The sequence below is a fragment of the Bufo bufo genome, chromosome 1 (assembly GCF_905171765.1).
Source record: "Bufo bufo chromosome 1, aBufBuf1.1, whole genome shotgun sequence".
Taxonomy (NCBI): domain Eukaryota; kingdom Metazoa; phylum Chordata; class Amphibia; order Anura; family Bufonidae; genus Bufo; species Bufo bufo.
The window spans coordinates 808,455,494-808,468,193 of NC_053389.1; the positions used below are offsets into that span (position 1 = coordinate 808,455,494).

Below are 12,700 nucleotides of genomic sequence, written 5' to 3' on the forward strand. Positions count from 1 at the left end.
AAGCAACACTGAGTGACAATCAATTTCACATGCTGTTGTGCAAATGGGATAGACAACAGGTGGAAATTATAGGCAATTAGCAAGACACCCCCAATAAAGGAGTGGTTTTGCAGGTGGTAACCACACACCACTTCTCAGTTCCTATGCTTCCTGGCTGATGTTTTGGTCACTTTTGAATGCTGGCGGTGCTTTCACGCTAGTGGTAGCATGAGACGGAGTCTACAACCCACACAAGTGGCTCAGGTAGTGCAGCTTATCCAGGATGGCACATCAATGCGAGCTGTGGCAAGAAGGTTTGCTGTGTCTGTCAGCGTAGTGTCCAGAGCATGGAGGCGCTACCAGGAGACAGGCCAGTACATCAGGAGACGTGGAGGAGGCCGTAGGAGGGCAACAACCCAGCAGCAGGACCGCTACTTCTGCCTTTGTGCAAGGAGGAACAGGAGGAGCACTGCAAAATGACCTCCAGCAGGCCACAAATGTGCATGTGTCTGCTCAAATGGTCAGAAACAGACTCCATGAGGGTGAAATGAGGGCCCGACGTCCACAGGTGGGGGTTGTGCTTACAGCCCAACACCGTGCAGGACGTTTGGCATTTGCCAGAGAACACCAAGATTGGCAAATTCGCCACTGGTGCCCTGTGCTCTTCACAGATGAAAGCAGGTTCACACTGAGCACATGTGACAGATGTGACAGAGTCTGGAGACGCCGTGGAGAACGTTCTGCTGCCTGCAACATCCTCCAGCATGACCGGTTTGGCATTGGGTCAGTAATGGTGTGGGGTGGCATTTCTTTGGAGGGCCGCACAGCACTCCATGTGCTCGCCAGAGGTAGCCTGACTGCCATTAGGTACCAAGATGAGATCCTCAGACCCCTTGTGAGACCATATGCTGGTGCGGTTGGCCCTGGGTTCCTCCTAATGCAAGACAATGCTAGACCTCATGTGGCTGGAGTGTGTCAGCAGTTCCTGCAAGACGAAGGCATTGATTCTATGGACTGGCCCGCCCGTTCCCCAGACCTGAATCCAATTGAGCACATCTGGGACATCATGTCTCGCTCTATCTACCACAGACTGTCCAGGAGTTGGCAGATGCTTTAGTCCAGGTCTGGGAGGAGATCCCTCAGGAGACCGTCCCCCACCTCATCAGGAGCATGCACAGGCGTTGTAGGGAGGTCATACAGGCGCGTGGTGGCCACACACACTACTGAGCCTCATCTTGACTTGTTTTAAGGACATTACATCAAAGTTGGATCAGCCTGTAGTGTGTTTTTCCACTTTAATTTTGAGTGTGACTCCAAATCCAGACGTCCATGGGTTCAAAAATTTGATTTCCATTTTTTTTTTTTTTTGTGTGATTTTGTTGTCAGCACATTCAACTATGTAAAGAACAAAGTATTTCAGAAGAATATTTAATTAATTCAGATCTAGGATGTGTTATTTTTGTGTTCCCTTTATTTTTTTGAGCAGTGTATTTTTTCCTATTAATAAACTCCCCAAAAATTCAACAATCACAATTCAACGCAAAATGGCTAATATATAGGACGTAGGTTTATTTCCTTTCAATACACCCCGTAAATAGCTGTAGTACAATGAGACTTGACAATTAAGACATATATTTTTTACTATAAATAAACCCCCCAAAAAAGTATAACAATCACAATTCACTGCAGAACGGCTAATAGGATGTACGTATATTTCCCTTTAATACACCCCGTAAATGGCTGTAGTGCAATGTAACTTCACCGCAGAACGGCAATTATGACATATATTTTTTTCCTTTTTTCCCCCTATTATTACACCCCCCAAAAAAAATAAAAAATCTAAATTCACTGCAGAAGGGCTAATATGGACATACGTATCTTTCCTATTAATAGACCCATTAAATGGCTATAGTAAAATGTAACTTCACCTCTGAACAGCAATTATGACATATATTTTTCCCTTTATTTCCCCTGTTATCATTTTATAGTGTAGATGTCTCCCTATCCTTTCCCTACACCTTGAATAATCTTTCCCTGAACTTCTAAATCGATTTTTCAGCACAATAAAGTCTTTCCTAGCACTGTCCCTAGCGCCTGCTGATGTCTCTTTCTGCACTAAGCACACTGGAAAATGGCAGCATTCAAGATGGCTGACGCTATTTATAGGGCTGTGATTGGCTACATGCATTGCATTGTGGGTGATTCCTCATTCCCAGAGTTCTTTTCTACATGTCCTAACATGTGTAGCAGCTATTTTAGGAAAAAATGTGATTCATTACCATGAAGTGCGAGGAAATTGGGATCAAATTCCACTTCGTCAACTTCAATTCGCTCATCTCCAATCACTACCTACCCAATACCTGGGAACCACTAGTTATCATAAATACACAAAGGTTATTTTGCTTGGTTGAGCACCTTGACATCTTTGACATACACAAGGTACAATGTCATCTTCATCACAGTCTAATATTGAACCTCAGCTAACATGGAATACAAGAAACAGCACATGAATCAAGATAGTTCAAACAGCTGTAGAAGAACATTGAACACCACATGTCTGGTCAGTAGAAGCAGTGGTGTACTAGCAGGCCACAGTTCTCCCTGGCCTCTGGTAGGTGCCACATTTTTACATAGGATGGGTGATATTTTTGTCACCTTAAAATCTGACACCGTGACTTTGTCCCAGGGATCAGCGCATTTCTACTTCTTCTCCTTCTGACCCCAGAGAAGCCTTTAGTTGTATCCTCTCTGTCTTCACTGCTCTTCCTAGGGAAGCGGAGAGGGCTTCTTTTTTCCTTAAGAATCAGAAACAACACCCCATGTGCTATTGAAGATACTCTAGTTTTCCTGCTGATGAGTTGTATGAGAATAGTCAGCTTGTTAACTGCAATATGGAGGACATTTAGGTGGAGGCAGGGGACCTGATGCATGTCTTGGTGTTGTTGTTGGTGGTAGTAGTAGCACTTGTATCCATGGTGTTCATAGCAGGGGCAATGGTAGCTGTGGTAACAGCAGCACTTGGGGCAAATACAGAGAAGGGAAATAAGAGTGGGGCCAAGGTGCCCACAATCACATATCACAGTCTGTTCAGCAGATAGTAACGCCTAATATTATTGTTTGGTGTGCTCATCTACAGTCTACTTTACAGTTGTAATGTGAGGAACCTTTTTGGACATGGCTTCTTTATGTTGACTTATGATTTGACTTTGATCAATTGCTTTTCTCATTGTAGCTCACATATTAAATAAGAAAGGTAAGAATAACTTTGAACATGGGGAAGGAAATCTACTTCAATGAGAATGGGGATTCACCTGATGTCTATGAAATTGTGAACTGGCAAGTGAATCGAGATGGGACCATGACACCAGTTAAGATTGGCACCTTTAGCACTTCAGAACCCCTGGATAAAGCTCTGATCCTTAACTCAAGTCTTATTGTATGGCCTACTGGAGATCAACAGGTGAGATCTAAGACTAGTTACAAAAGATCCATTGACCACCCAGAATGAGGAAAATGTGAATTTTGAATATAGTACAGTGATTATAAGGTGTAACATGTGCCTATGTGTTCTACACTGCTCACATACTGTATGTGAAGGGTATAAAGAGTGAGCCTATGACCATTCTAATATATGAGGAAAGTGATATATTCCTCACTATAATTTCTTTTCCCTGCCTGAAGATTCCCTCTAAGAGTATGTTCACATATAGCAAATTTGTTACAGAATTTTTTGTGATTGACCCATTCATCTTAAAACATCTATGTGTTTGTTAAAGAAGCATCCATATTCACACGTATGGAACTAATATTCAATTGCAGAAATTTCTATAACAGATGTGTGAACATACCCTAAATGTTCACATACCAATACTGAAAAAGAACACTTTCAAAAGCCACAGAAAAATTTAAGTGATAGAGAGAGAGAGAGAGAGAGAGAGCGAGAGAGCGAGAGAGCGAGAGAGCGAGAGAGAGAGAGAGCGAGAGAGAGAGAGAGAGAGAGAGAGAGAGAGAGAGAGAGAGACAGAGAGAGAGACAGAGAGAGAGAGAGAGAGAGAGAGAGAGAGAGAGAGAGAGAGAGAGAGAGAGAGAGAGAGAGAGAGAGAGAGAGAGAGAGAGAGAGAGAGAGAGAGAGAGAGAGAGAGAGAGAGAGAGAGAGAGAGAGAGAGAGAGAGAGAGAGAGAGAGAGAGAGAGAGAGAAATACAGGAAATTCTATTATATAAATGCACAGATTGAACAGTTCAAGGATACCCCCGTTGTGGTAGCCTCAAACTGTTCACTCAGTGCTTTTTCATAATAAGATTATCCTCTCATATTATCCTCAAACTGTTCAATCAGTCTTTTATCATAAAGAAAAGTTAATTTGCATACCTCTGCGTTTCTGGAAAATATCTAAAAATTAGATTTTCTTCCAACATAAAGCCTATCTGATACCAGGAGAAGTAAGATATGCTAATTTGCATATATATTTCCAAGAAATGCAAATCAGTTTTGGCTGAACTCCTCAAGTATACTAGGTGGCCTACCTAGTGAGAAAGAGTAGTGCCAAGGCCACTTAGCTAATCGGTGCAATTGAAACACTTAGTACTTTTGTTCTTATGGAAGGAGAACTGGTTTGCACAGTTTACTAGAGAAGTGTTATATCATTCACTATTCTTGTCCTTTTGAAAGAAGAACTGGCTTGCACATCTCACTCAGAGAAATATTACACATGGGCCTCTCCGATTAGTTTGAAACAAATCACAAGACTTTCAGGTTTGTTAGAATCTGAACTTTTTTGGGACATTCGGGACTAAGGATGAGCGAAAACTCTGCTTTTTTTTGGGGGGGCAAATAATCCCAAATCTTTCTGGGTCCGTTTCAGACGAAACCACTAAAAGCCATTTTAGAGCACATGTCGGAATGAAAAAAGCACTAGAAAATAAGAAAGAGGGATCTCACATGACCCTGAGAGGAAGTGTGGGGAGGGCTTGTGCGATGTGCTGCCCCCCCCCCCCCAGGGCTCTATCGCGTCCCAGGTCTATAGGAATGCTGAGTGGTGTGGTGCGGCCTATATGTGTCACGATGCCCCTACCTGGATACAGCGGGACCCCAGGCTAGGGCTCCAAAGCAAATAAAGGGGAATAGTTGAGTTAGGGGATGAAGAATACCTTGAGTCCAGACCTTGACAAACTTTAACAGCAGCTTTAGTTGGGTAAACTTGATTCCAGACAATATTCATGCTTTTCTTACATTCAGGCTTTTTCTTGGTCCCAGCAGGCTTTGGCATAAACTGGCAGGCAAACTTGCTAACTGTGCTTTCTCTCTTTCTCTGCTGGGCTGACAGGCACACTTAATAACTCTGCTTTTTTTTCTCTCTGCTGTGCTAAACTCTGCTTGGGTCTGGTTACTAGACTTTTGGTCAGTTCTCGTATCCTTGGATTGCTGTGCCTTCGACTGTTATCCCCCTCCTGACACTCAGTAAAATAAATAAGCATGGTGTCCGGGTGATCTACAAGGCACTTCCCTATTGTTGCTCCTGCTCCAGCCAGAGAACACTTTCCTCTGGCAGCTATATATTCTGGCAACTGAAGAATACTTTCCTCTGGTTGCTATATCTTCCACACATCTGATTCCATGGCAAGCCAAGCTTAGCCTGCACTGGCTGTTATAGGCATGTCTGGCTGTGACCGTGCCCAGGCTTACACTTCACTTCACCCCGTTGTCCACATCCTTTCCAACATTGATCTGAACTACTCGCGTCACTTTTATGGACCTTCACAGGGGTAAGTGTGTGTATTAATGAGAAATTGAGCGTCAATCCTCAATCGTTTGTTTATATATATTTAGTTTCCACATGGTTGGAATAAATTTTTTTTTTGGGGGATTCAATTTAACTAAGCTGCATATATATAAGTGATTACTGCAGCAATTACAAAGTATAGCAGCAATCTAGCTGTGTGTATTAACGAGAAAATGAGCGTCAAGCCCAGACACCTGTTTACATATATTCAGTTTCCATACAGTTGCAATTTAAAACTTTTTTGGAGGGTTCAATTTAATTAAGCCCCATATATATGTGATTATTTCATCAAGAAGAAGGGTGGTGGCGGCATCAATAAAGAGCAGAGGCCACATAACTCCCAAAGAACAGAAGGGCTACATATGCTTCGGGATCTGGTGATGTCGCTGATGCTGTGCGGTGGGTTAGGCCAAGAACATGGCAGAGCTAAACGCAGTTTGGCTGCCTGTAGCTTTGTTAAAGTAACTCCCATATGGCGCTTTTTCTCCACAAGGTGGGAACACAAAACCAGGGCTATGTGCAAGATCTGCAGGATTAAAATATGCCAAGGCCATTCAAACACAACTATAAGTACTGGAGGTCTATTGCAGCATATGAGGCAGCATCACTGAAAATACAACTGGTCAGCATTCCCAATCAGAACAATTCTGTCCTCCTTCTCCTGGTCCTTTTTGTGGCAGCCAAACTGCATCCCCAAGGAATACAGAATGTTTGTTATCATCACCATCACCTTCTTCTCCTGGCTAAGACCCCTCCTTGTGCTCAGCTCCATTAGAGACATCTAAAATGTAAAGTTTGAGCATAAAAAAACTTTTCTCCACCAGCAATTAGATTTTCTAGAAGCAAAACACTTACCTGGCCATGTTGCTGGTAGTGCAGTCGCTGCAGTACCATTGCAGTAGAGCCTTGTTCTTTCATGTAGCGGAGAATGCGGGCCAATTGCAATTCTTGCTGTGTGGCAAGGTTCATGCCATGGTGGACACCTGGAGCAGCTGTTATGGGCAGGGACAGTGCATGTCTTTCACTGCCCAGTTGGTCTATGTTTTTTGTGGCAGAGGAGAGGCAGCACCGAAGCAACATGACCAGATCCTTTTCACCCCTTCCTACTATTTCATGGGGCTGGCTCCCACAGCAGGCACTTATCTGCCTCCTCCTCCATGGACACGGTCCCATTCTCAACAGCAGCAGGGCACAGTATCACTCACATTACCCATCCTTTCCATCACATGTGTCAGGTCAGGCGTTGCTATGCAGTATTGAAGCTGATCAGACTGGGAGAGAGTAGCTACACTGGCAAGCAGTTGCTCAAGTACATCAAGCAGCAATCATCCCACTGGCTGTCACCCCGCCAACTCCACATGCTTACATGCTCCCTGCATCGCCTTTTAAAAAAATGCACTGGCTTGTGCAAGGTGCTGGCAATGTCCTGGAGACGGGCCTCTCACATGGTGAGGAACGATCTCCTAGACTGTCAGCTTCAGAATGATAAGCAGCTACACCGCTTAATCTGTGACTTTCCAACTAGCTGGAATTCAACATTGCACATGCTCAAGCATCTGTATGAGCAGCTGAAATCCGTGTACTATGTGGTCATGTACCAGACCGCCTTAGCAGGGAGCATGTGTTGTTTCCAGGTTGGGCAATGGTAGCTAATGCCATTCATGCTGCGATTGTCCCTCACAACCCTATGCGTTTTTGAAGAGATGCTCATGCCACTGGTGGCTCTGTAGCTGTTGGGAACCCACAATGAGAAACTCCCATGTGGAGGAGGAGGAGGTGCTGCCACTTGAGGAGGAGAAAGAGGAGTCAGAGGATAAAGAGGATGATGATGGTGACACCAGCCACGACATCCAATAGTTTCAGTGGGGTGCGGTGGTGGAAAGAAGTGGCTCCCGGGGCATGCTGGTCAGAATGTCAATCTGTAGACTCACTTACGTACTGTACGTAGTGACAGGCATATCATTGAGACCAAGCAGTCTTATGATTACTGGATAGCCAGTTACAAGGGCAAAATTGAAAAAAAATTTCCTCTGGCAGAAAGGGAGGACAAATTATGTTATTTCCAGGAAACCCTGTACTGTATACGCAGCTTGCCGCAGCTTATGGCAAGCAGACGCCCACCGCCAGCGTGTCTGAAAGGGAGGCCCCTCTCCTCGACCCACAGAGTCACCACACTCTCGACGCCATAAGCAGCAGAAGCCAGTTCAGTGTACAAAGCACCACCACCCAAGCCATAGTATGAAACTATCTCACTGTCCCAAGGACAGCAATACAGTAGTATTAAGTAGGGCACCTGTGGGCACTGTCCAGATGCATACTGTAAGTACCTGATGTTTCTACATTGATTAATGCTGAGAGCATCAGATTTTAATGTACGTGGTTGGTGGCCATGAAGAAGGCTTGAGCAGCCCCCTGGGCATTGGCCCATGTTGACATATTAATGCAGGGTTCAGTATAATGCCACACATATAAAAGTTGTCCAAGTTAAATTAAAACTCTCCCAACATCAGTACATTTTCTAACATAGCCTAGAAGTGGTACCATTTTCTTCCCTGCCACTTTCAGCAATGTGCTCTGGTCCCACAGTGATGATGTCATCTTCCTGGCTTCCAGCAGTGATGTCCTGTACACACCAGGTGGTCATACAGCCAAACACAGCTGAGGTCAGCATGTGTGGGATGTCACTGCTGCACCACGAAAAACCAACTGCCGTGAGGGCTGTGAGGCACAGTAAGAATCAAGGACAAAAGTACTACTTCTTTTGTCATTTAGCACATTAAGAGCTGTTGGGAGAATTCTAATAGAACTTGGACAACCAGTTTACTTATCCACTGGATCCTTGCTCCTTTACTCCCTGGCCTCGGCTACCTCGCTTGGGTCCCCTATTGTAAACATCGGCTTTGATGCTGCTGCAGCAATTACTGGCTGCAGTGGTTACAGGACTCTTTGTGTCACTTGACCAATTGAGATAATGCAAAAGGGTCAAGTCCCTACTGCAGCCAGTCAATGGCTGCACTGGTTTTAAAGCATAGGTTTACAGTGATAGACTAGACTCTAGTCTAGTCACTAGAGTGAGGCAGTCGAGTTTGGGGAGCAAAGGAGTCAGGATTCAGCAGTAAGGAGCAGTTGAGTATGCTTCCCTTTTGCTGTTCTGGCCACTTGGGCATTTGCCATAAAACCCCCAAAAGGTGGGACCAATACCTTGTAAGGATACATATACACCTTTTTAGGACGATCAAGGACTATCTCTAACCCACTATCTCTGTAGCTTCTCTCTATCTATACATCTTTGAGACTGCATGCTGTGAAAGGGGGAGGTAGAGCTGCAAGGTGGAGATATTGGCTCAGAGTACACATCACATCAGTAAAAGCCTGTCTATTCAGCAAGCATAGAGAATGAAAATATGTCTTTGCAGAAACCAGCAGAGGGAAGGAGACATACCCAAAATCTGAAGGGTACATGCAACATTTTCTGGCCCACTATTACCAATACGCATTACCTGCAAAAAGGGTGATAGGGATTGTACATACTGTATTTGCCAGGCAAAAATATCATTCCGTTCTATGCCTTAGCCATGTATATAGTATAGTTTCCTGAGTAAAGTAGAGTGGTTCGTTTGTGACTCTCCACGGGCGAATGATCCTGTAGCCCCTCCCCACAATTATACCTCTGTATTTGGCATGAAGACATTTAAATTGGCACCCACTAGTGGGGCAAAAAGGGCAGGGGACATGAAATAAGGATCATATGGCCCTAGGTTATGCCCTTGTTGGTGGGCTTGCCCACAATACCTTGTAATCAACCTTATAGCCAATCAGGAGGGACGATATTGACTTATCTATTAGGAAAAATGTATATTCCTTAACCATTCCTTGTATAATAATATCTTTTAATACTAAAACAGGTTCCACGTTCTGTCTGTAGTGAGAGCTGTCATCTGGGATTTAGGAAGTCAGCCATCCAAGGTCGACCTCCCTGCTGCTTTGAGTGCGTTCCCTGCCTAGAAGGAGAGATCTCTAATCAGACAGGCAAGCTCTGTCAATATCTAAGGACTTGTTGTGGCTTACGCAAATTTTTAATCAACATTTTTTATTGAGTTTTGTCTTTATTTAAATATGCTATATACCAAAAGAAATCCCACCACCTGACAGAGACAGCAGAAAGTACACCAGGCAACATGAAGTCAAATAGTAAAAATAAGATCATAAAAGAAGAACGTTAAGTGGTACACATTAGCACCAAGAGAATACAATCACATATTAGCTATCAGGTACTCTGCTCAATGAAAAAGCGCAAAAGATAAATAAATAATAATTTGGGAATGAGTAGATGGGAGCCCTGATCAAGCGATGGACCCCCAAACGAGTTAAAACTTTTTTTCTGCTCCACATTTCATATAGACATCTCTCTTCCGCCTAAAAACATTCTTCATTTTTGGCTATATATTCAGATGAGATTTGGGGGGTTGCTTGTAACCAATGCAAAGCAAGGATCTTACAGGCCTGGTATGACATTATAGTAATGCCTAAGAGTGGGCCACCCTCAACTCTCAACCATCCCTAATCCATAAGAAACATCATTTGGGGGTTAGCTGGGATATACATTTTGAATACAATGCAATACATTCTTCCAATAGAACCTCTAAAGCCAACACTCTCACATCACTATTTTTAAGAAGTATTAATATTTATTTACTTTATGTTAAATGTATTCAATTTTATTCTATAAAATGGAGAAAAATAGATTTTTTTCTATAAAATGGAGAAAAAATGTTTGGCAGAAACCTTACATTAATAATATTCCAAAACAATGGAAGTTGAAATAAGTGTGCACTATTGAGCAATAACTTTATATTTTTTATTGTTTTGCAGAATATTTTAACTGTTTTAAATGCCCATGGGACCAATGGCCAAATCATGAAAAATCCAGATGTCTCCCGAAACCCATCGAGTTCCTATCTTATGAAGATGTGTTGGGAGCTTCCTTAGCTACATCCAGCTTTATCTCTTCCATTGTTCCTCTTCTTATTTTGAGGGTTTTTATCAAAAATAGGAATACCCCTATTGTTAAAGCCAGTAATTATTCCCTGAGTTGCCTTCTGTTGGTCTCCATTTGTCTCTGCTTCCTATGCTCCTTAGGATTTATTGGTTACCCAGCACAGCAGAAATGCCTCCTACGTCAGGTATCTTTCGGTCTGGTCTTCTCTCTTTGTATTGGATGCATTTTGGCCAAGACAATTATGGTTGTTTTTGCTTTTATGGCCACCAGACCAGGTAGCAGTCTACGGAAATGGACCACATTCAGAGTTTCTTACTCTATTATTTTCATCTTTTGTCTGTTACAATTCATCCTATGTGTTGCATGGTTGTCCATTGCGCCTCCCTTTGCACAATACAACACCAATAATAAACCTGGACTCATTGTTGCTCAGTGCAATGAGGGATCACCCATTGCCTTCTGGACCATGTTGGGTTATCTGTTCCTTCTGGCTACCATTAGTTTCATAGTCGCCTTCCTGGCTCGGAGACTTCCTGACAGATTTAACGAAGCCCAGTTCATTACCTTTAGCATGTTGGCCTTCCTCAGTGTGTGGATGTCTTATATCCCAGCCTCCCTCAGTGCTCAGGGCAAGTACACAGTGGCTATGGAGATCTTTGCAATCTTAGCATCCAGTTGGGCTTTGGTTGTATGTATGTTTTTTACTAAGTGTTTTTTCATACTATTCAGACCTGAGATAAACTCAAGGGACAATATAATGAGAAAAAACTAAGATAGCACCCTATATGTTCAATGACACTCTTCAAACTTGATTGCTGGTATCTTAATGATGGTTACATGTTCTCACAAAAATGTATATTTAGAAATTCTATCTACTGAGGGTCTTCAAATAGTCTTTGAGTGACTTCTAGTTAATATCTAGCTATGCAATGCTTTTATATTACTAGTAGAAGCAGCAGGAGGACCACCAAACCCTCCACAGGTCCATACTGTTCGAGGCAGATCTCGATAAGGCATCATATTCAATCAAGACCATATGATTATTATTTTTGTATAAATTGAAATAAAAATCAAATTAAATAATGAATTGTAAATTTTACTGCTATAAAAATGTTAGAGGAAGGCCCTAGCAAGGCTTTACTTTGATATCTTTTATTATATTGTCTCTTTTTTCATTATTTCAACTATTCAACTATTAATTATTATTAGTAGTAGCAGGCTACAATTCTCCCTGGCTTTCAGTGAGTGCAAGATTATTGTTGAGGTCAAAGACATGCCATTGTGAACTAGATGGCTCACTCATCCTTTCCAACCAACTACATACCATAGGATGTCTTAATAGTAGTTAAGTTTTTTATCCCTCTCAAAATGTGTCAAAAAGGCCCCCATTTTAGACTGGTAGCAAGGGTCTTACATTGTGGAGAGCCAGTAGTCATCCCTCTGCTCAATCGTGATAATGCGGCTGTCACTACGCAAGCAACTCACCATGCATCTGGTCAGGGCCGGTGCAAGGATTTTTGCCAAAACAAGCGAAGCTACATTTTGGTGCCCTCCCTCGCAGCTCACCTGGACCTGGTCCCATCTGCAGCAGATGGCTTCTCCTCTGTGTGGTCCTGGTATCTTCTCTCTGCTTCAGACAATCGCTGGTTTGAGGACCGTATTTTTGGGCCTCTAAGACACACCGGCCCATAAGACGCACCTAGGTTTTAGAGGAGGATGATAAGAAAAATATATTTTCCATTACACCTCAGGTCAGACCAGCAATCAAACCACCAATGTTAATCAGACCTCAGCTCACAGCCCCCATCAGACCCCCAATGTTAATCAGACCTCAGATCAGACCCCCAATGCCTCAGATCAGCCCCCCATGTCAGCCATCAACCCCCCATGTCAGCCATCAGACCCCCATGTCAGCCATTATGCCCCCATGTCAGCCATCATG

General features: G+C 43.2%; 1 pseudogene; it reads left to right on the forward strand.

Moving 5' to 3' along the window:
* The first annotated feature begins 207 nt into the window (after positions 1-207).
* On the forward strand, positions 208-11,530 carry LOC120988795 (annotated as a pseudogene).
* Positions 11,531-12,700: the final 1,170 nt, after the last annotated feature.